Source organism: Pongo abelii, chromosome X, assembly GCF_028885655.2.
Source record: "Pongo abelii isolate AG06213 chromosome X, NHGRI_mPonAbe1-v2.0_pri, whole genome shotgun sequence".
Classification (NCBI taxonomy): domain Eukaryota; kingdom Metazoa; phylum Chordata; class Mammalia; order Primates; family Hominidae; genus Pongo; species Pongo abelii.
The window spans coordinates 141,869,995-141,891,459 of record NC_072008.2 but is presented as its reverse complement, the minus strand read 5'-3'; the positions used below and the strand labels follow the sequence as shown (position 1 = coordinate 141,891,459).

At 42.2% G+C, this 21,465-nt stretch overlaps 1 pseudogene; it reads left to right on the top strand.

Moving 5' to 3' along the window:
- Positions 1-1,282: 1,282 nt before the first annotated feature.
- On the top strand, positions 1,283-19,554 carry LOC100437641 (cancer/testis antigen family 45 member A10-like; annotated as a pseudogene).
- The last annotated feature ends 1,911 nt before the right edge of the window (positions 19,555-21,465 follow it).

Here is a 21,465-nt window from a genome sequence, read left to right as displayed (position 1 = left end):
CGTGCCACCACACCCGGCTAATTTTCTGTACTTTTAGTTGAGACGGGATTCACCATGTTGGCCAGGCTGGTCTCGAACTCCTGACCACAGGTAGTCCAGTCGCATCAGCCTCCCAAAGTGCTGGGATTACAGGCATGGGCGACCGCGACGGGCAGAGGTTCACTTTAAAACACAACCCCTCAAATGAAAATTTCAGTTTTTTGTTTGTTTGTTTTCTTTTTTTGAGATGGAGTCTCCTCTATCGCCCAGGCTGGAGTGCAGTGGCGTGATCTTGGCTCACTGCTACCCCCGCCTCCCGGGTTCAAGCGATCTTCCCACCTCAACTTCTTGTGGTAGTTGGGACCACAGGCACACGCCACCATGCCCAGCTAATTTTTGTGTTTTCCTTTTTTTTTGGTTGGTTGATTGTTTTGTAGAGCTTGGGTGTCACTATATCACCCAGGCAATTTCATCCCGCTGTGTGAGAAGGTTCTGGGTTCCTTAGCTTATGTTGCTGTGCAGTAGTTGCTGAAAGTCGCCTGTAGAGGGCGCCAGAGTCAACGAAGGGGAGGGCTGCACTTCCTGGTTCTCTGAGGCACAAGGCTTCTCTTTGGGACTCTGGCGCCCCCAACAGGTTCCCAGTGTTCGGCTGGGGCAGGACAAGCTGTGGCCAGCTGCCTCCCTTCCTTCCATCCCCCTTGGGCCGAACAGGATTGGTGCTTCTGGTGAGATGCCTCCCCATGCACATCACTCCCAGGTACCCTAGGGGGCACGTTTCCCACAACTCCCAGAGGGCAGGTTTCTAGAAAGTGCCACCAGTGGGGAGGCGCCACAACTTCACTGCCATTATGTGAGCTGCTGCCGTCACTCCTCCAGCAAGGTCAGGACTTCAGGACTATGAGTGGAGCAGTTTTTCCCTGGATGCTCTAATTTCACCCTGGAAAGTGTTCTTTTTCTTGGAAAGCGTCTTTTCTGTGGTGTTCTCTATCCGGTGTGTGGTAGGGCTACCTGAGAAATTGGCTCCGCTCTGGGGACACCACCGTGGGTGCCTGTGTCAGCGGTGGGGGAGCGTTTTCCTTGGGCACCGTGTCTCGACTATGTTGTGGGGATGGGGGCTTTTCTTGGGGGCTCCCTCTCGATGATGTGAGGGACTTTACCTGCTGAAATGACCTGAGCCTGGAGATGGGGGCCATGCCTTGGTTGCCTGTGTTGGTCTCGGGTGCGGTGATGTTTCTTTCCCGCTCAGTCGCAGCCCTGAGTGGGGACTCTACCTTGGGGACTCTGTCTGTGCTCATGGAACGTGATGGCGGTGGCTGTGCCCTGGTCGCATGATCGCCCCCCTGTGGAGTCACTGTCGGGGGCTTTATCTCAGCTTGCGAGGGACTCTTCCTTGGGTGCTGATGTTGGCCGTGGGGCGCGTTTGTCCTTGGATGTCACTCGCTCTCAGCTAGGATGTGTTGGCTTTTCTTTGGTTCTGCTTATCCCCGATGTGGACGCTTACCGGATGCTTTCTCTTGGTGCTGGGTTTTAAAATTATCATCTGTGGGTGCTCTCTCCCGGTGCTGCGGGGGAATGGGGTGCTGTTCCTTGGAGTCTCTAAGCCTATGATGGGACTCAGGGAACTCTGTGTCAGCCATGAGGGAGGCCACCTGACCTTGGAAACTCTGTTTCGCCCCGAGTTGGTGTGCTTTTCCTTGGTTGATCTCAGTTCTGAAGGAGTTCTTCCCCGGGGTTCTGTCTGACCTTTCAGCCACAGTCTCAGGTGTCTGTGGGAATCAGGGTCCAGAAATATTCGAAGGTTCCAACTGTGCCACATTTGAGCACTCGCTGTACAGTTAGTCTTTCATTTTGGTCAGTCTAATGGGTGTGCAATGATCTCGCCTTACGTCTACACTCGCATTTCTCTGCTGATTAATGGGATTGAGAACCTTTTAAAAATTTGTTTTTATTTATTGATTTTTGTTTGTCTTTTGAGACGAGGTCTCCCTCTGTCACCCAGGCTGGATTGCAGTGCCACCGCACCCAGCTATTTATTGGGTTTTGTTTTGAGGACCATTTTGTGTGTTTATTGGTCATTTAACTATGTCTTTTATGAAGTTCCTTTTCAGGTATTTTCCCCCAGCTTATACTGAGATGTTTGTATTTTAAAAATGGATTTGTAGTTTTCATATATTCTGTATTTCAGTTATACACACACACACACAGGCATATGTGTACATATATAAAAATACATATACATTTTTAGTATCTTCTATAAATCTTTTTTGCTTTTACATGATCTCAATAATGTGTTTTAGATGAACAGATTCTGTTACTTTTATTAATCAGTGTATTATTTATGGCTAGTGCTTTTTATTATTTTAAGAAACATCTTTGCTTCACCCAATGCCATTACAATAATATTCTTTTTTTAAAAAATTATACTTTAATTTCTGGGATACTTGCGCAGAACGTGCAAGTTTGTTACATAGATATACAAGTGCCATGGTGGTTTGCTGTACCCATCAACCCGTCATCTATATTAGGTATTTCTCCTAATGCTATCCCTCTGCTTAGCTCCCCACTCCCTGACAGGCCCTGCTGTGTGATGTTCTCCTACGTGTGTCCCTGTGTTCTCATTGTTTAACTCCCAATTATGAGTGAGAACATGTAGTGTTTAGTTTTCTGTTCCCGTGTGAGCTTGCTGACACATGTCTCTTGAAAGGACATGAACTCATTCTTTTTTATTGCTGCATAGTATTCCTTGGTGTATGTGTGCCACATTTTCTTTATCCAGTCTGTCATTGATGGGCATTTCGGTTGGTTCCAAGTATTTGTTCTTGTGTATAGTGCTGCAATAAACATACGTGTGCATGTGTCTTTATAGTAGAATGATTTATAATCCTTTGGGTATATACCCAGTAATGGGATTTCTGGGTCACATGGTATTTCTGGTTCTAGATCCTTGAGGAATCGCCACACTGTCTTCCACAATGGTTGAACTAATTTACACTCATGACGATAATATTGTAAGTTTTCTTCTAGATCTCCCAATCATCTGAAATAAAGTCTCATGGAATGGAGTAAAGTCAGAATCTGGGTATATTTGATGTGATTATTAGCCATTTGAGTACGACTCTTACACAGTGCATATTCAGCTTTTCCCCCAAATTTTATTGGGATGTTTGTTTTTTAGAAATTGATTTGTAGTTCTGGATATATTCTAGATTCCACCCATTTGTTGCCAGATATATATGTATATATGTGTGTAAGTAATATATATTTTTATATATAACCTATACTATATACTACATAATATGTAATCTACAAACATGCTTTGGTTTTTCACTCTCTTAGTAGTGTCTTTTGAGGAACAGAAGTTTTCCATTTAATTATGTCTAATTAAACAATATATTCTTTATGGTTAGTGCTTTTTAATTCTCATTAAAAACATCTTTGCTGGCCTGGCGTGGTGGCTCACGCCTGTAATCCCAGCACTTTGGGAGGCCGAGGCGGGCGGATCACAAGGTCAGGAGATGGAGACCATCCTGGCTAACACAGTGAAACCCTGTCTCTACTAAAAATACAAAAAATTAGATGGGCGTGGTGGCAGGTGCCTGTAGTCCCAGCTACTTGGGAGGCTGAGGCAGGAGAATGACGTGAACCTGGGAGGTGGAGCTTGCAGTGAGCAGAGATTGCACCACTGCACTCCAGCCTGGGCAACAGAGCAAGACTCCATCACAAACAACAACAACAGCAACAACAACAACAACAAAAATCTTTGCCTATTCTATAGTTGTGAAGACAATATCTTAAGTGTTTACTAGATTGTCTATCAACCTTTAATAAAGTTTTGTGGAATGGGAAGAGGTAAGAGTCAAGGATTGTATTTTCCCTGCATTTATCAAGCGCATTTGTTAAAAGCACTGTCCTTTCCACAATGATTTACAACTCTTCTGTATTTTGTATTTCCAGATTGTTTCTGGCCTCTGTGTCCTCTTCCCTTGGTGTATTTGCCTGTCAATGCTCCAGTACCACACTGTTTTAATTACTCTACCTTTATAGTAAATTTCATATTTAGTACTGCATATCTACCAACTTAGTTCTCTCTTAAAGGTTGTCTTGGCTTTTCCAAATCTTTAATTTGCATATACTTAAAAATTATCTGCTTGTCAATTTTCAGAAAAACTTTTGTTAACATGGTGGAATTTTAAATATGATTGCTATGGTCATTCTGAGAGAACTGACAATAATGCCTCTTAATAATGTCTTCCGGCTGGGCGCAGTGGCTCATGCCTGTAATCCCAGCACTTTGGGAGGCCAAGGTGGGTGGATCATTTGAGGTCAGGAGTTTGAGACCAGTATGGCCAACATAGTGAAACTCCATCTCCACTAAAAATACAAAAATTAGCCGGGTGTGGTGGTGGGCAACTGCAATCCCAGCTACTTGGGAGGCTGAGGCAGGAGAATCGCTTGAACCCGGGATATGGAGGTTGCATTGAGCCAAGATTGTGCCACCCCACTCCAGCGTGGGCAACAGAGCGAGACTCCGTCTCAAAAATAAATAAATAAATAAACTAATGTCTTCCAATGCATGAAAAGAATATTATTCTCCATTTACTGCAGTCTTGAGTTTCTCTGAGTGATGTTTATAATTTTTATGTAGTACTCTAGCACATCTTGATTAGATTTATTCCTAAATATTTGGTGTTTTTGGTACTGTTTTTAATGACATTTGAAATCTCGTATTCTAATTATTTGTTGCTACTAATTACACAGAAATGCCATTGGTTTTTTATTACATCCAGTAACTTGACTAAATTTCCTTTTTATCATAATGATTTTATTCTTCTGCATTTTCTATGTGCAGAACAATGTCATCTGTGAATAATGACAGTTTTATTTCTTTCCAAATTTTAAACCTATTATATTTTCCTGATGCTACTGCACTTTTTAGAACCTCTAGTAAATTGTTGAATGGATAGTGGACATCTTTGTCTTGTTTTCACACTCAGGGAGAAAATACTGATATTTCACTATAAAGTATGGCATTTACTATTTTTTTTGTACATATGCTAACCAGAATAGGAAAGTAGCCCTTTTTTCTAAGTTGGTGATAGTTTTTATCACGAATGGACTTTAAACATGGACCCATGTATGAAAATGATCATGTGGTGTTTCCCTGTTTTTGTTGTTGTTGTTGATGTGATGCTTTATATTTATTGATTTTCAAATGTTAAATCAATGTTGCCTTTCTGCAATATACTCCATCATGGCTGATGTATGTCCTTTTTAAGTACTGTTGCATTTTATTTGCTCACCTTTAGTTTGGAATTTTTGTGTGTAAGTTCAGGGATGATCTTGGCTCGTATTTTTGACTTGATCTTGTAGTTTTCCTTTCTTCTAAGGTCCTTGTCAGGTGTTGTTATCAGTTTTGTATCAATCTTCTAAAATGAGGACAAAGAAAAACTTTTTTCTTTGTCCTCATTTTTCCTAATAAGGGTTAATACACATTGGTTTATACATCTATTTGAATATATAAATATATATACTTATAGTTTATAATATAATGTATTATATATATAATTTAAAATATAATGTATAACAAGGGTTAATACAGATTGGTTTATACATCTATTTTTCCTAATAAGGGTTAATACAGATTGGCTTATACATCATCAAATAAGTAATAATATTTTTATATATTTTTGGTTGATAACAGCTGCTTATTCCACAAGCATTCTGACTGATTTGGTTATACCATCGTTCTTTTTTTTTTTTTTTTTTACTTATTGTACATTAAAATTAGGGTTCTTTTCCTGAGAACAGAGTGTTTGTTGAGACTTGGTAAATCTTGGCTCATGATTAAAAGTGAAATTAATGATTCAAAGTCTTGATTGTATACACATATGCAGATTGTTTGCCATTTTGTGTTCTTAGATTTTTGTCATGAATGGAATATGTTCATTGATGTTTTTCAGGAAACAATGACCGATAAAATAGAGAGGTGGCTGTAGATCCTGAAACCATGTTTAAACGTCCCAGGGAATGTGACAGTCCTTCATATCAGAAAAGGCAGAAGATGGCCCTGTTGGCAAAAAAAAAACAAGGAGCAGGAGACAGTCTTATTGCAGGCTCTGCCATGTCCAAAGAAAAGAGTAAGTAAGCCTGTCCTCACCTCCTCTTCATGCTGTATACAGTGCAGTCGGCCTCCTGCCTCATCCCCTCCAGAGAAACTGTCCTTGTCAAGGTCAACAGTTTTGGCTGACATTGCCATTAAATTATCAGCAGCATTTGACAGTTGTTCACTCGCTTCTTCGTGAAAACCTTCTAGGATTTCCATTTTCCACAATCTTTTTTTTTAAATTTCTTGTCCTGATTGGTGAATCCCTATCATTTTGTTCTAGAGACAGAGTTTCTACTCTTCTCAGCCAGGCTGGAGTGCAGTGGCATCTCAGCTCACTGAAACCTCCGTCTCCTGAGTTTAAGTGATTCTCCTGCCTCAGCCTCCCAAGTAGCTGGGATTACAAGCACCAGCCACCACGTCCAGCTAATTTTTGTAATTTTAGTAGAGATGGGTGCTGCGGTCCCTATCCCTGTTGGACTGAACAAAGGATGATGAACGTGGGAATAATGATAAAGACAAAAGAGTATATTTGGAAGAAGAGGCAGGGGGCTCCTTGCTTCTAGTGAACAAGGGCCCTGAGCTTTTACAGTCCCTCATATTTATTAGGTAGAGTGAATAAGGAGAAGTGGGGGTGGTTGTCGGTCAGTAGCTTGATTTACAGCAGGCTTGCAAGACTGCATCCTTCAAACAATAGGCTCTAGATGTCCCAGTAGATAACCTCAAGGAGCACGGCGTCAGGGAGTGGTTGCCTTCAGCAAACCTTCTGGTGGCTAGAGCCGAAGTGACTTTTCCCACATTCTGCATTCCTGATAAACAGTTTGCTGTTTGATCATATAGCCTCCAGTGGAGTGTTGAGTTGGTCACAATCCCTTTGCTGGCACTCTACATCAACCCCTTTCTGTTTATGTATTAATTGAAAGAATGTAAGGCCAGGCTGGGCAGTTCTCATTTTCTGACTGGCAGTCCATCTGATTTTACAGACTATGAACAGAAGACAGAGACAAAACCACATTATTCCAAGAGCTACATATGGTGCTTTAGATGGGTCCTAGGGTTGAGGATCTCCAGGCCTTGCTGGAATTCGGTCCAGACTTCTAAAGAAGGCTGAAACTCTTGAGTTTGCTTATTTAAATCAAGAATTTTGTTTTGTAATTCACCAATATCAAAGGTGATGTTGGATGTGAAAGCTCCCTGCAAATGGGCTTTCACAAGGTCCCATGGATACTCACTTTGGTTATATTCTAAGTAGGTTACACAAATATGAGTGTGTTTAAAATGGCAGTGTAATTGCTGTTGCAGTTGTAAGCTTTGTACTTGTTCTTCTAACCATAGAACCGTGGATTTCAACATTTCCACTTCAATTTGTAACTCAGTGTTAATTTTATTCTGAAGTAGCCACACTTGGTTGGCCGTATGCGTCCAGTTCTCTATGTACTGAGCCATTTGAACAGAACTACGCAAAGCTACAGAGGACATCACAAAAGAAATTATTAGTGTGACTAAGGAAACAATAGTAAAAATTATCATGCCTAGGGCTCTACAGACACGATGAGTAAGTTGAGTTAGAAGAAGTTTCACAAAATGTAAAGCAGAGGTGGCAGCCCAAGGCTCGGACAGATTAACAGGAATCCATAGCCCAGGAATGCGACCCAAAATCATCAAAGTAGAGGTGTTATGTGTTTGCAATGTGCTATAATTAATCAGTGATATAACTGACAAGATTTACAGGTCAGTTGGGTATTGATGAAGGGGTGGCCTGCCCCTCCACACCTGTGGATATTTCTAGTCGGGTGGGACGAGAGACTGAGAAAAGAAATAAGACACAGAGACAAAGTATACAGAAACAACAGTGGGCCCAGGGGACCGGCACTCAGCATGCCAAGGACCTGCACCGGAACTGGTCTCTGAGTTCCCTCAGTATTTATTGATTATTATCTTCATTATTTCAGCAAAAAGGAATGTAGTAGGAGGGCAGGGTGATAATAAGGAGGTCAGCAACAAACATGTGAGCAATAGAATCTATGTCATAATTAAGTTCAAGGGAAGGTACTACGACTGGACGTGCACGTAAGCCAGATTTATGTTTCTCTCCACCCAAACCTCTCAGTGGAGTAAAGAATAACAAGGCAGCATTACTGCAAACATGTCTCGCCTCCCACCATAGGGCGGTTTTTCTCCTATCTCAGAATTGAACAAATGTACAATTGGGTTTTATACTGAGACATTCAGTTCCCAGGGGCAGGCAGGAGACAGTGGCCTTCGTCTATCTCAACTGCAAGAGGCTTTCCTCTTTTACTAATCCGCCTCAGCACAGACCCTTTACGGGTGTCGGGCTGGGGGATGGTCAGGTCTTTCTCATCCCATGAGGCCATATTTCAGACTATCACAAGGGGAGAAACCTTGGACAATACCCCGCTTTCAAGGGCAGAGGTCCCTGCGGCTTTCCGCAGTGCATTGTGCCCCTGGTTTATTGAGACTAGAGAATGGCGACGACTTTTACCAAGTATACTACTTGTAAACATTTTGTTAACAAGGCACGTCCTGCACAGCCCTAGATCCCTTAAACCTTGATTTTATACAACACATGTTTTTGTGAGCTCCAGGTTGGGTCAAAGTGGCTGGGGCAAAGCTACAAATTAACAACATCTCAGCAAAGCAATTGTTCAAAGTACAGGTCTTTTTCAAAATGGAGTCTCTTATGTCTTTCCTTTCTATATAGACACAGTAACAGTCTGATCTCTCTTTCTTTTCCTTACAGTTTACCTGGAGCTAGTCCTTCTTAGCTGCCAAAAAGACATGAGGATTAAAAACACAAACCATAAATTGAATGGTGATATTCCTTACAAATGTGACATTAAGACTGTGTTGCTTATTATTGCTATTATTGGATAGTATCCCAATCCAGATGCTGCCATTCATAAATGGGAGTGCTGCCTTCCACATTGTCTCTTGGATTGGTCCCCTTTTTCCTAAATAATGTCATTGAGGCAAAGGCGGGTTGAAGCCTGCTCCATGCCAAGCAATCTGGGTGACAGGCCAGGATTGGATCCTGGTGTGGTATAAATAAGAAGCATTAAAACCTGCCTCCAATGCTGGCGAAGTTTGTGCCATGATTTCTGACTTTTATCTTTACCATATAGTTGACCTTTAGGTCCTCAATCCACAATGTCTCCAGTTAACATAGATTGTTTTCTAGCCAGTGGGCCAAGACATTGGGTCCACAGAGTGGGGAAGGAACTATCGAAGGGAATCCATTCCGTATAGTTAGCACAATTAGGGTGATTGGGCTGGGAATGGTTGGTTAGCAGACCAGTTACATTAATAGAACAAAGACTTAATAGGTATATGATGTTTCCATAGTGACTCCACCATTCTTGAGCTTGAATAATAAGACAGCTATGGTTGAGCGACATCTTTGTAGTGATACACAAAGGGAGTCCTTCCAGTGGGGTGGTATAATTAATGACGTTGTTCTGAGAGTCTAACTTTTCTACGTCGGGGGGAGTTAGGGGTCCTGGAGCCCACTCTCCCTGATCATGATAAATCTCAGGAGGAGTGTCACTCCAAAATACAAGTGGTGCTACTGGCGGATTGGAAACATATGCCCAATATGTTTTTGCCTCTGCACAGGGAAAACATACTGCACAGGACATTATGGCTAACATGGATGGCCAAGAACATGGAATCAGGGGTTTTTGTCTGGCCTTCATGCTCCAGTAGTTTCTCAGCTTCCTGCATGGTTTTCTTGAGTTGCCCCCAGGTTACGGGGGTTGATGTTGTCGTGACTCTGGTCGGTCTCCTCTCCATCTTCACACTCAGGCTCAGCTGGCTCATGGCTCCTACCAGAGGGACCAGGCCCATGGTTGGCCACCCTGGGTTCCTCCAGTCTCCCATTCCATGGTCACACGCACCTTGAGGGCACCCACATGGCTTGTCCCACTCCTGTAAAAACACAAGCATACCCTTGTCCTCACATCAGTAAATCCACTAGACCTTCCCATTGTCCTTCTTCTGGGGATTTCCATAACACTTTCGGATAAACTTTCCTCTTTTCCTCTAACACTTGCAAATGTCTTTCTGCTGGAGTCTTACCATCCACACCAGGGGTCAAAAAATTTAATGTAAATAAAGCTAAATGTAGTTTTGTTTGCAGTGGTAACTGGTCTCCTACTCCCGCTTTTTGTTTATTCAACATACGTTGTAATGTTTGATGTGCCCGCTCTATTATTCCTTGTCCTCGAGGGTTGTAAGGAATTCCTGTTTTATGGGTTATACCCCAAAGCTGTAAGAAATTTTGAAAAGCATGACTAGTATATGTGGATCAATTGTCAGTTTTTAATTGTTTAGGAATCCTCATATGAGCAAATGATGACAGACAATGTTGCTGTACATGTCTGTCTCACCTGTTTGACATGTAGCAGGCAGCATATGAGAATAAGTGTCTATAGTCACATGAACATAGCTAAGCTTACCAAAGGCTGTAATGTGTGTAACATCCATTTGCCAGATTTCATTTGGAGTCAAACCTCGTGGATTACATCCTTCTACAAGTGTGGCTCCAGGGACATGCCGGAAGTAGGACAGGCTTATATTATAGCCCTAGCTTGGCTGCGAGACAAGTGAAACATGCGAGTAAGAGCAGAAGTATTTTGGTGCAGTAGCACATGAGAGGCTTGAGCTTGCTGAAACACAGAACCAATCAATTTATTTGTTCTATCATTCGTTAGAGATAATGGTCCGGGAAGTTGTGTGTGAGAACGAATATGAGAAATACGAAAAGGAGCTGCATGAGAACAAACAGCTTGCTGAAGTCTTAAGAACAAATTAAGCAGTTCTTTGTCTAGTGTACCTTTAATTGTAGCAGTTTCTATGCGACTGGCTACATTTATAACATAAGCTGAATCACAGACAATGTTGATAGGATCTGAAGCTGTGAGCTGTAAAACCTGAAAAACTGCAATTAACTCTGAGCATTGAGCTGAAACCCCAGAGGTCGTTATTGTTTGAGTATGTTTAGGTCCATAGATAGCTGCATGACCTTTGGAAGGTCATGCATATCAGTAAAATAAGTCTGGCCACCTGAAATAGGCTTGTGATGAGTAATCACAGGAAAAATGAAATAATGGACTTCATAAAACTGCAAAATTTTTTCTGAGGGACAGTGATTGTCTATAGCACCCACAAAGTCTGCAAAAGCAGTTTGCCATGCAGTCGACATTTCCCAAGCTGTGGCCTGTTGCTGGGAGTCTAAGGAAACAGTAATTTTGTCTGGATCATATCCCATAAACATCTTTGACCTATGCCTGCCCATAGTCACAATTTGTGTAATTAAAGAAAGACAAACTTGTAAAGTTTTCGCTGTTTGGTTAGGCAAAAAGAGCCATTTTATTACTGTTACAGATTTGTCTAAGCATTGGCCTAAAAGTCCTGCTGGAGAATGGGGGGTAGAGAGAATAAACAAAAGCAAAGGTTTGTATGGCTGTAGCCATGAGGCATGTCTCTGCTGAAGCATCTCCTCTATGAGCTGTAATTCCGCTTCAGCCTCTTTAGTTAATTGCCGCGGGGAATTTAAGGAAGAATCTCCTTACAGGGTTTGGTAAAGATGTGTAAGTTGATGCGTTGCAATACCTAGCATTGGGCATAGCCAATTAATATCCCCTAATAATTGTTGAAAATCATTTACAGTCTGTAATCTGTCTTTATGGAGAACTACTTTCTGAGGCCATACACTCCTCTCCGTAACAATAGTTCCTAAGCAATGGTATGGGGAAGTTGTTTGCACTTTCTCTGGAGCAATTTTGAGATTCCGTTTAACAAGAGCTTGCTTTACTTCTCTGAATAATTGATGTAAAATTTGACCTGTAGGAGCGGCCAAAAGAATATCATCCATAAAATGAATGATATATGCAGTGGGAAACATTTTGAGGCTCCTTTAATGCTCTTCTCACAAAATGCTGACATAACGTAGGACTGTTAAGCATGCCTTGAAGTAAAAGTTTCCATTGATAGAGAGAAACAGGTTCTCTATGATTAATAGAAGGCACAGAGAAGGCAAATCGAGGCTTATCCTTCTCGTGTGATGGTATAGTAAAGAAACAATCCTTAAGACCTATTACTACAAGGGGCCAGTCTCTTGGAATGGCTGCCAAGGAAGGTAAACCTTGCTGTAAGGCGCCCATCAGTTTAATTTGTGCATTAATAGCTCTCAAATCATGCAGCAGTCATCATCTTCTGGACGTTTTTGGAATAACAAATACCGGTGAATTCCAGGGGCTAACTGACTTTTCTATATGTCCTGAATTCAATTGTTCTTTTACCAACAGATGAAGTTGATCTAGCTTCTCCTGTGTTAGCAGCCATTGATCCACCCACACAGGTTTGTCACTAAGCCATTCTAATGGTAAGGCAGTGAGCGGAGGAGAAATATCAATGACCCCCGTTAGAAATCCTGATGTCCTAGCCCTTTTCTATCTGTTTTTCCAGTTACTGATAATGGGTTAGGGTTTCCTTGTAGGAATTTCCCTAAACCTTTCCCACTCTGATATCCCATGTCCTTCAACATTTTAAATCCTGGGTTATCAAAGTTTTCATTTGTAAGTCTCATATCCCATGCCATAAGTAAGTCTCAACCCCATAAATTGATAGCTATATTTGCAACATAAGGCTGAAAAGTACACGATTGTTCATCTGGACCAAGACAAGATAAAATCTCAGCAGTCTGGCGAACACTTTTAGCTGCTCCTACTCCCACTAGGGATGTGGAGGTTAGTCTGAGAGGCCATGCTGGGGGCCAGTCCTTACTGGATATTACTGACACATCAGCTCCTGTGTCCACAAACCCATAAAATTTCTTTCCCTTAATTTGTACTACACAGGTGGGTCTATTAAAGGCTATAGATTGTGATAAATAGATTTCTCATTCTGAAAAATCTTTATTTTTATTGCTCCCAAACTCTTTATTTCCTAGTTTCTCCTTTCATGGAGAAGGGTGTAATTTGTAGGGAATAAGCAATTATTGAGCAATATATTCTCCCGGTTCCAAAACCCAAAGATCTTGTGACATTAAAACTACTTGACTTTCTCATTCATAATCAGAGTCAACTACTCCTGGGACTACAGTAATGCCTTGGAAGTTAAGGCGGCTTTTGCCTAAAATTAGTCCCATGTATCCTGCTGGTAAAGGTCCCCAAATGCCAGTGGGAACTTTGATAGGTTTGTCTCCACCAACTAATGTGATTCTTTCTCTGACTGGGAGATCTAATCCCGCACTTCCTGGTGTTCCTGGGGTGAAGGAATCAATGTTTCTCCTGGGACCCATCCCTGAAACGGGGTTGTGGTCTGAACTGGGAATGCCCTCATTGTTTGTGGGGCCTGGGTCCAGGCCCCCTTCTCGTTTCCCGACATGGGGGGTGCCATTCTGATGAAAGTTTGAGCAGCACTGATTAGCCCAGTGATTTCTTTTGTTACAGCAAGGACAGAGTCCTGGCGTTTTTTCCCCTGGGGTGGGGGTACTGCATTGTAAGATCCTTTCTGTCCTGAGATCTGGCGGCATTCCTTTTTAAAATGTCCAGTTTTTCTGCAATTATAATATTTTCCCACTTTAGGGCTTACTCTTTGGCTCCTCTTAGATTTGTCAACTACTCAATTAGCCATTGCTTGTGCTAACATTGCAGAGCAATGAAGCTCAGTTCCTACATGATGACAAGCTCTGAGAAAATTTCCCAAGTTTTTTGTACACCTCACAGGTGCCAGTGCACGTTTACAATCCACGTTTGAATTCTCAAAAGCTAAAGTTAAGGTTAGCATTGCCCAGGCGCGGTGGCTCACGCCTGCAATCCCAGCACTTTGGGAGGCCGAGGCGGGTGGGTCACAAGGTCAGGAGATCAAGAACATCCTGGCTAATACGGTGAAACCCCGTCTCTACTAAAAAATACAAAAAAGTAGCCGGGTGTGGTGGCAGGCGCCTGTAGTCCCAGCTACTCGGGAGGCTGAGGCAGGAGAATGGTGTGAACACGGGAGGCGGGGCTTGCAGTGAGCCGAAATAGTGCCACTGCACTCCAACCTGGGCAATAGAGTGAGACTCTGTCTCAAAAAAAAAAAAAAAAAGAAAAAAGAAAAAAAAGAAAAGAAAGAAGGTTAGCATTTATGCGACAGTGGCATGAGGAATTTGACACTTCATTGCCTCTTGTGATCTTGCAAGAAAATGTGCATAGGGTTCCTGCGACCCTTGCATGATAAGTAAAAAGGATTATACTGTACTCCCTCTTCAGGAATTGTGGCCCACGTGTGTTTAGCGGCCTGTGCACACTGCTGGTAAGCAGTGTCTGGGAGTGCCATTTGGCGTTCCAGGTCTGAATAAGGGCCATTACCCAATGGCATATCCTCTGTAATGTCTCCATGTCCAGCAACACGATTCTGTCTAGCCTGGTCTGCACACAGTTCTTGCCAATTTAAATTCCTTGTCAGACATGCACTAACTGACAAGCAAGTTTGAGCCAAGTGTTTTACATCAAAGGGTAGAAGGCACATAGCACCGAATGCAGATTCCAGCAATCCTAAAGTGAATGGGCTCTGTACCCCATTATTAACTACACTAGTTTTTTATTCTTTCAACAACTTAAACTCTAGTAGGGTGTGTTCATGAATAAACTGCTGTGGATTATTTGGATCAGGCCTTATGGAAATAGGAAAAGTGAAAAGTCCTAAGGGCTCTCCAGCTATGGCAGCAGAGCATAAAATTCTTTGTATTGGGGTCTCTATTTCTGCCACTGAAGAAGACGGTACAGATGTTTCTGCAACTGGAGGGGGCGGTACAGGCCAATTTTTATCTGCCCTCTCCTGTTTTTTATTTTCAACCGAAGCTGTGGATGGGACAACAGATTCTTTCAGATTTTTAGACTCAGCCTGCTCTCCAGCAGAGTAATAAGGAGATAATGGCAGAAGTACAGTATGAACTAGACTCCAAGTGGAGAAAACAGAAGAATCAACTTTAAGACCTTTTTGATGAGCCTGTTTTAATCCTTCTCCTGCTCTATTCCAGTTTTCCACATCAAGAGTGCCTGCCTGTGGAAACCATGGGTTATGCATAATAACCTCCTGCAGAAGCTTAGTTAGCATCTGTGAATTAACCTGACCGGGTTAAAGTTCTGGTCTCAACAGAACTTTAAGCAACTGCATATAATGTTTTTCTGCAACAGGCAAATTCTGCCCCATGTTTTCCTGATTCAGAAAATTTCCCATTCCCAGTACTTCTTTAGAGCACTGAACTTATATCGCTCCCAGTACCTCTTTAGGGCACTGATCAGTACTATTTTAGGGCACTGACCTTACATCTGCTGCAGGCAGAGTCGTTGCGGGGTCCCCGTTCATCCTGTCCACTTCAGTTCCTCTGCTCTAGCAGACCTTCTTCATTCACATCCTCGGAGTCCCTGTGTTCAGACGCCACTTTGCTGCGGACCCTATCCCTGTTGAACTGAACAAAGGATGACGAATGTGGGAATAAAGACAAAGACAAAAGAGTATATTTGGAAGAAGGGATCAGGGACTCCTTGCTTCTAGTGAACAAGGGCCCTGAGCTTTTACAGCCCTTCATATTTATTAGGTAGAGTGAATAGGGAGAAGGGGGGTTGGTTATTGGTCAGTAGCTTGATTTACAGCAGGCATGCAAGACTGCATTCTTCGAACAAGAACAATAGGCTCTAGATATCTCAGTAGATAACCTCAAGGAGCATGGTACCAGGGAGTGATTGCTTCAGCAAACCTGCTGGCGGCTGGAGCAGAAGCGAGTTTTCCCACATTCTGCATTGATGATAAACAGTTTGCTGTTTGATCATATAGCCTCCAGTGGAATGTTGAGTTGGTCACAATCCCTTTGCCGGCTCTCTACAATGAGGTTTCGCCATGTTGGCCAGGCTGGTCTTGAATTCCTCACCTCAGGTGATCCACCCACCTCAGCCTCCCAAAGTGCTGGGATTACAGGCATGAGCCACCGCCCCTGACCCCTATCATTCTTTTTATCTACCTTGCTTTTTCTTCTCTTCTCTACTGTAAAAAGTTTCTGAACCCCAGCTTATCTCTCTCTCCTTCTATTCCACTCTGCCATGATCAATCACTGAGCTCCTGTGATACCTCCATGTTTCCCATTAATGCATTATTGACCCCATCTAACACATACCCTCCAATCCTGCAGCCAGGTGATCTGGCTGGCATGTAAATCACATCATGCCATGTCGCTCTTGAAAACCCATCCTCAACTCTCCTAAGCACTCAGAAATGACTGTGAACCAGCTTTGGTCTGGGAGGTTCTGCACGGCCTGGCCTCCGTCACCCTCTCCTAACACGGGCCCCATCATCTCCTGACTCTTTCTGCTTCTGTCCTTCACCGCATAGTGCCTGGTCCATCCCCACTCCAGCCCATACCCTTGGCCTTACTGCAACCTGGAACTCCCCCCTGCCTCTCCGCAGGCAGCTCTGCTTCTTCCTTCAAGCCCTGCCCAATGATACCTCAACAGAAAGCTGTCCCCAACCAGCAGAAGCTCCTGGGGCTCCCTCTGCTGCTGTTGCCCACAGGCCTGTGGACTGCTTCCCTACCACCAGACCAACGCTGTTTGTTTCATTTGCTCATTGTGCACATACCATCTGACCGCCCCATGAGGATGTGAGCTCCACAAGGGCAGGGAACGTTGCTCTCTGGGCTGTTTACTGCTGATCCCCAGTTACTGGCATGCTGCCTGCCACAGACGATGAATAAATGAGAGGTGTCAGACCTGGAGTGAAAAGAGTCATTTTTCTGACACAGAAAGGAAGGATGAGGAAAATCATACACTAAAAGGGATTTTTTGCTGATGGAGTGCATATAGAACTTACAGCAGTAATGGTCGCCTCTATTTTCTCAGAATATATTTGATGTAGAGAGGAGGTCAGATGAGGTATATTCAAGTTGTCTGGCTTCCAGCTCAGTAAAGCATGGCGGTTTGTAAGTGAATTTGAGAAATCATGATATCAAGTGAGACTTGCTGCTTTCAACTTGTAAAGTTGTAAAGTTGCTGCTTTCAACTTGTAAAGCATAACAAGCTGAAACTATCCCATGAGTACTAGGGATCTGTGAATGTTGCTTTAGAGTTGTACTGTCTTACTTGGTTTCCATATCTATTCACAGCGCCAGAAAATAAGAGGTGGTTTTACTGTATTATGTGTCCTGGTCTCAGTTTGTCAGGTCTGGGATTTCCCACTGGTATATCCTCCCATTTATGAAATAAATAATTCCCTAGAAACTGAGGAGCACATAGATGTACCCAGAGAGTTGATGAAACACACATATCTCACAGCTCAACTTGTCAGTTTGGTTTCCAGATCTGTCTTTCATGATGTCTATGTGGAGGGGAAAGAAAGTGGTCAAACACCAACTGATGGCTTTTTGTCAAAGTCTGTTTCACCAGAGCTTAAGACAGGACATGGTATTCCACCCAGCCAATTGGATTCTCAGACTGATGACTTTACTGGTCTCAGCAAAGATGGGCTGATGCAGAAACCTGGTGGAAATGCACCTGTGGGAGGAATCATTACCAGCAATTTCTCTGGAGATGACCTAAAATGCGGAGAAATAGTCCCTTTTCTCAAAAGCCAAGAAGAAATTAATGCTGATATAAAATGTCAATTAGTGAAGGAAATCTGATGCACTGGATGAAGTAAGTAGTGTAAGAATGTCTGTTTTAAAAAACTATAGGAAGTCTCTCTTTCTATGATTCAGTAGATATCCATGTTACCTGTTGAGGCTCATTCTTTGCCAGAGTTGAGTTTGCACATAATTTACGGTGGTTCCTCTTTTCTTTGACTAGAGCATAGTACGCCTTTTCTTTTTCTTTTCTTACTTGGTTATGGTTAAAGGAGTTACATTCGTATGTATGTTCAGGTGTCTTTTTTATTACTTAGTTTTTGTATGTGCAGGTATCTTGATTTAAGCATTTAAAACATTTTAGCCTATGAAGCAAGATTACTGAGGTATAGATTCACTTATATTCCTCTTTATATTTGATAATACTGAAGGTTTTTAAAAACATCTTCAAAATATGAAAAAATCTTCAAATTGCTTGAAGAAGTGCACCTATTGAAGTCAAGAAACGATTTTTTGAATCCATCATCAAGGAAGCAGCAAGGTGGGTAGAAACAGGAACTATCCAATTTCTTTAAGCACTTGGGCCCAATAGAGTACTGGGGGTAAGTGTGGGGGAACAGCCCCTGCCTTGCGTTTCTCAAACCCTGGTCCTCACTCATAGTTATGGCTGTCTCCACAGTTACTTAGGCTAATGTTATCTGAATCTAACTCATTCTTTGAAGATTATGGAGACTTCCATTCTCATCATAGACTGAGATGTGCATTGGCCCTCAATTGACACCCTTTGTATTTCCTAGATTGCCTCTTTTTAAAAAATTTGTGTAGATACATAGCAGATGCATATATTTCTGGGGTATATGAGATATTGTGATACTGACAACAATGTATAATAATCACAACAATGTAAATGGGGTATCTATCACCTCAAGATTTATCCTTTGTGTTTCAGAAGATCCAATTATACTCTTCATTATTTATAAATGTACAATTAAGATATTACTGACAAAGCACCCTGTTGTCCTTTGAAATACTACATCTTTTTTATTCTATTTTTCTACCTACTAATCATCCCCATTTTCTCCAACCTTCACCCCTCTAACCTTCCCAGCCTCTGGTAACTGTCATTCTACCCTCTATCTCCATTAGTTCAGTTGTTTTATATTTTTGCCCCCACAACTAAGTGAGAACATGTGAAGTTTGTCTTTCTGTGCCTGGCTTATTTCACTTAACATAATGACCTTCAGTTAGGTTCTATCCATGTTGTTGCAAATGACTGAGTCTCATTCTTTTTTTATGGCTGAACAGTACTCTATTGTGTATATGTACCACATTTTCTTTATCTATTCATCTGTTAGTGGACACTTAGGTTTCTTTAAAATCTTGGCTACTGTGAATGGTGCTGCAACAAACATGGGAGTGCAGATATCTTTTCAGTACACTGACTTCCTTTCTCTTGGGTATATACACAGCAGTGGAATTGCTGGATCATATGCTAGCTCCTTTTTTAGTTTTTTGAGGAACCTCTATACTGTTCTTCATAGTTGTAGCAATTTATATTCCCACCAACAGTGTATGAAGGTTCCCTTTTCTCCACACCCTCCCCAGCATTTGTTATTGCTGGCTAGACTACCTCTTATCATGCAGATACATTTCTATTTCCATGCATGCTTTCTTTCTTTCTTTCGCCCACAGTGCTTCCTACAGCATAGGTTCCTTGGTTATCTATTCGTTAATGACATGTCTCTTTTTTTTCAGATGTATGAAACAAGACTTTGTTCAGCACCTTGAGAAGAAACTGGAACATATGATTTGGGAGTACTTGTCCAAGAAGGATTATCACACCCCAAATGCATAATCTCGTTAATGATCGAGGAGTGAAAAGGATCAGATTGCTGTTTTCTACAGTGGAACAGGATATTGCTGAAGTCTCCTGGCATATGTTACTGAATCAAATGGCCTTCCAGAGGCTAAGAAATTTCTGTTAGTAAAAGATGTTCTTTTTCCCTAAGTATTTCATTTGAAAGGATAACTTGTTTTTTGGTTGTTTTGTATTCCCACCTGTGCTGGTAGATATTATTAACCCATTAGGTAAATACTATTACCGTCGTGGTTTCTGCAGCAGTTCACATTGTTGTAGCTGGTATTTATAACTGCCTTCTTTCACTACCCATTTCTCATTCCATTTACCATGAGATATCTTGTCAGTTGGTCATGGTGCTTGGCCTGGCAGGATGACTCAAACCTTCATTATGGAAGAGTCTGAACCATTAGATGTCCTGCCTGGATGGGGTTGCTGTGATTTTCCATTAACTCTAATAGCAGAACACGGGAGGACAAAGAAGCTCTCTAAACATATCAAACATACTCTTCCTTAGCCCCTGGTGTAGTGGGAACTCGATCTCCCTTTTTATTTTTTTCAGGTTCTAACACCCAAGCCAGTAGTAGACCCCCTACTTTGTCTCTTGGTTGAGAGGAAAGAAGAGTTCAAAGCGGTCAGCTGTCAGACACAATTTTCATTTCAATGGAATCATTTTTGGTTCCCCTGTTGAAAAAAATTCTCGATTTGTAACTAAGACCTCTAGTCCAGCAGAGCCAAAAGTTTGCTTCTTGAGAGCAAAATCTGCTTCTGGAGCACAAGAAGAAAAATTTTGCTACTAGATACCCAGGAGTAATAGTGAGAGGACGCCCGCATCTTGCTTCTTTCATTCTTGAAGACATAGTTGTGGCTATGGGAGAAAAATTTCCATATACTTGGTGCTGGGATACAGCATTGCCACCTCTTATATTGTCAGCCACGTCCTTCAAGGCACTGCCAGAATGCTAGAACTACAATTCAGGCTTTAAGAGATCACTCCACTGTTCTACTGAGCCAGCCACTTCAAGATGGTGAAGAACATCACAAGACTAGTGAAATCCATTAGCATGAGCCCATTGCCATACTTCATTTCCTATAAAGTGGGTTTCATGTTTAAAACTGGTACAGTGTGGGATACGACGACGGTGGACACAGCCTTTCCTACTACCAGAGTGTTGGACTTCTTGAAGTACAGTGGGTGGGAATGAAAATCCATATGCAGAATAAGTGTCTGTTTGAGCAAGATCAAAGTGGTGCCCTTTGAGTGTGGAAGCAGACCCAAGTAATCACAGTGCTACCTGGAAGCTGACTGACCACTCTGGGACATGGTGCCATATTGGGGACTCAGTGTTGGTCTCTGCTGCTGGCAGGTTGAATAGTCACCAGTTGCTGTAGTGAAATGGACCTGGTCAATGAAAGTTCATGTTGCAAAACTCATGAATTATCTTTATCTCAGCCACCATAATCATGATGCGGCATTATTGCTTAGAAGTTAGAACGGTGCACCTAAGGTGGTATGGATGTGACTCTCAAGTAGCCTAGAGTGGCCTCAGCCAAGACCACAAGGATATGGGTACCTCTGTTCTACAACTTTAAGTAGTAACACCTGCCAGTAACCCAAATGAGCTTGAAAACAGTTTCTTTCTGGGTCTTCAGTTAGTCACCAGCCTGCTTGATACCTTAACTTTGATTTTGTGAGATCTTAACCAGAGAAACGAATCCAGGCTACCTGGATTTCTGATCTACGGAACTGCTTATATATTTGTGTTATTTTAAGCTACTAAATTGGGGATAATTTCTTTTGCAATAGTAACAGACTTAATAGATGTGGTGCCTGCATATTCTGCAGTAACAAATGAAAATCAGGCATGATGTTTATTTTCTAGTCAACTGGCCACAGGGAACTCCACA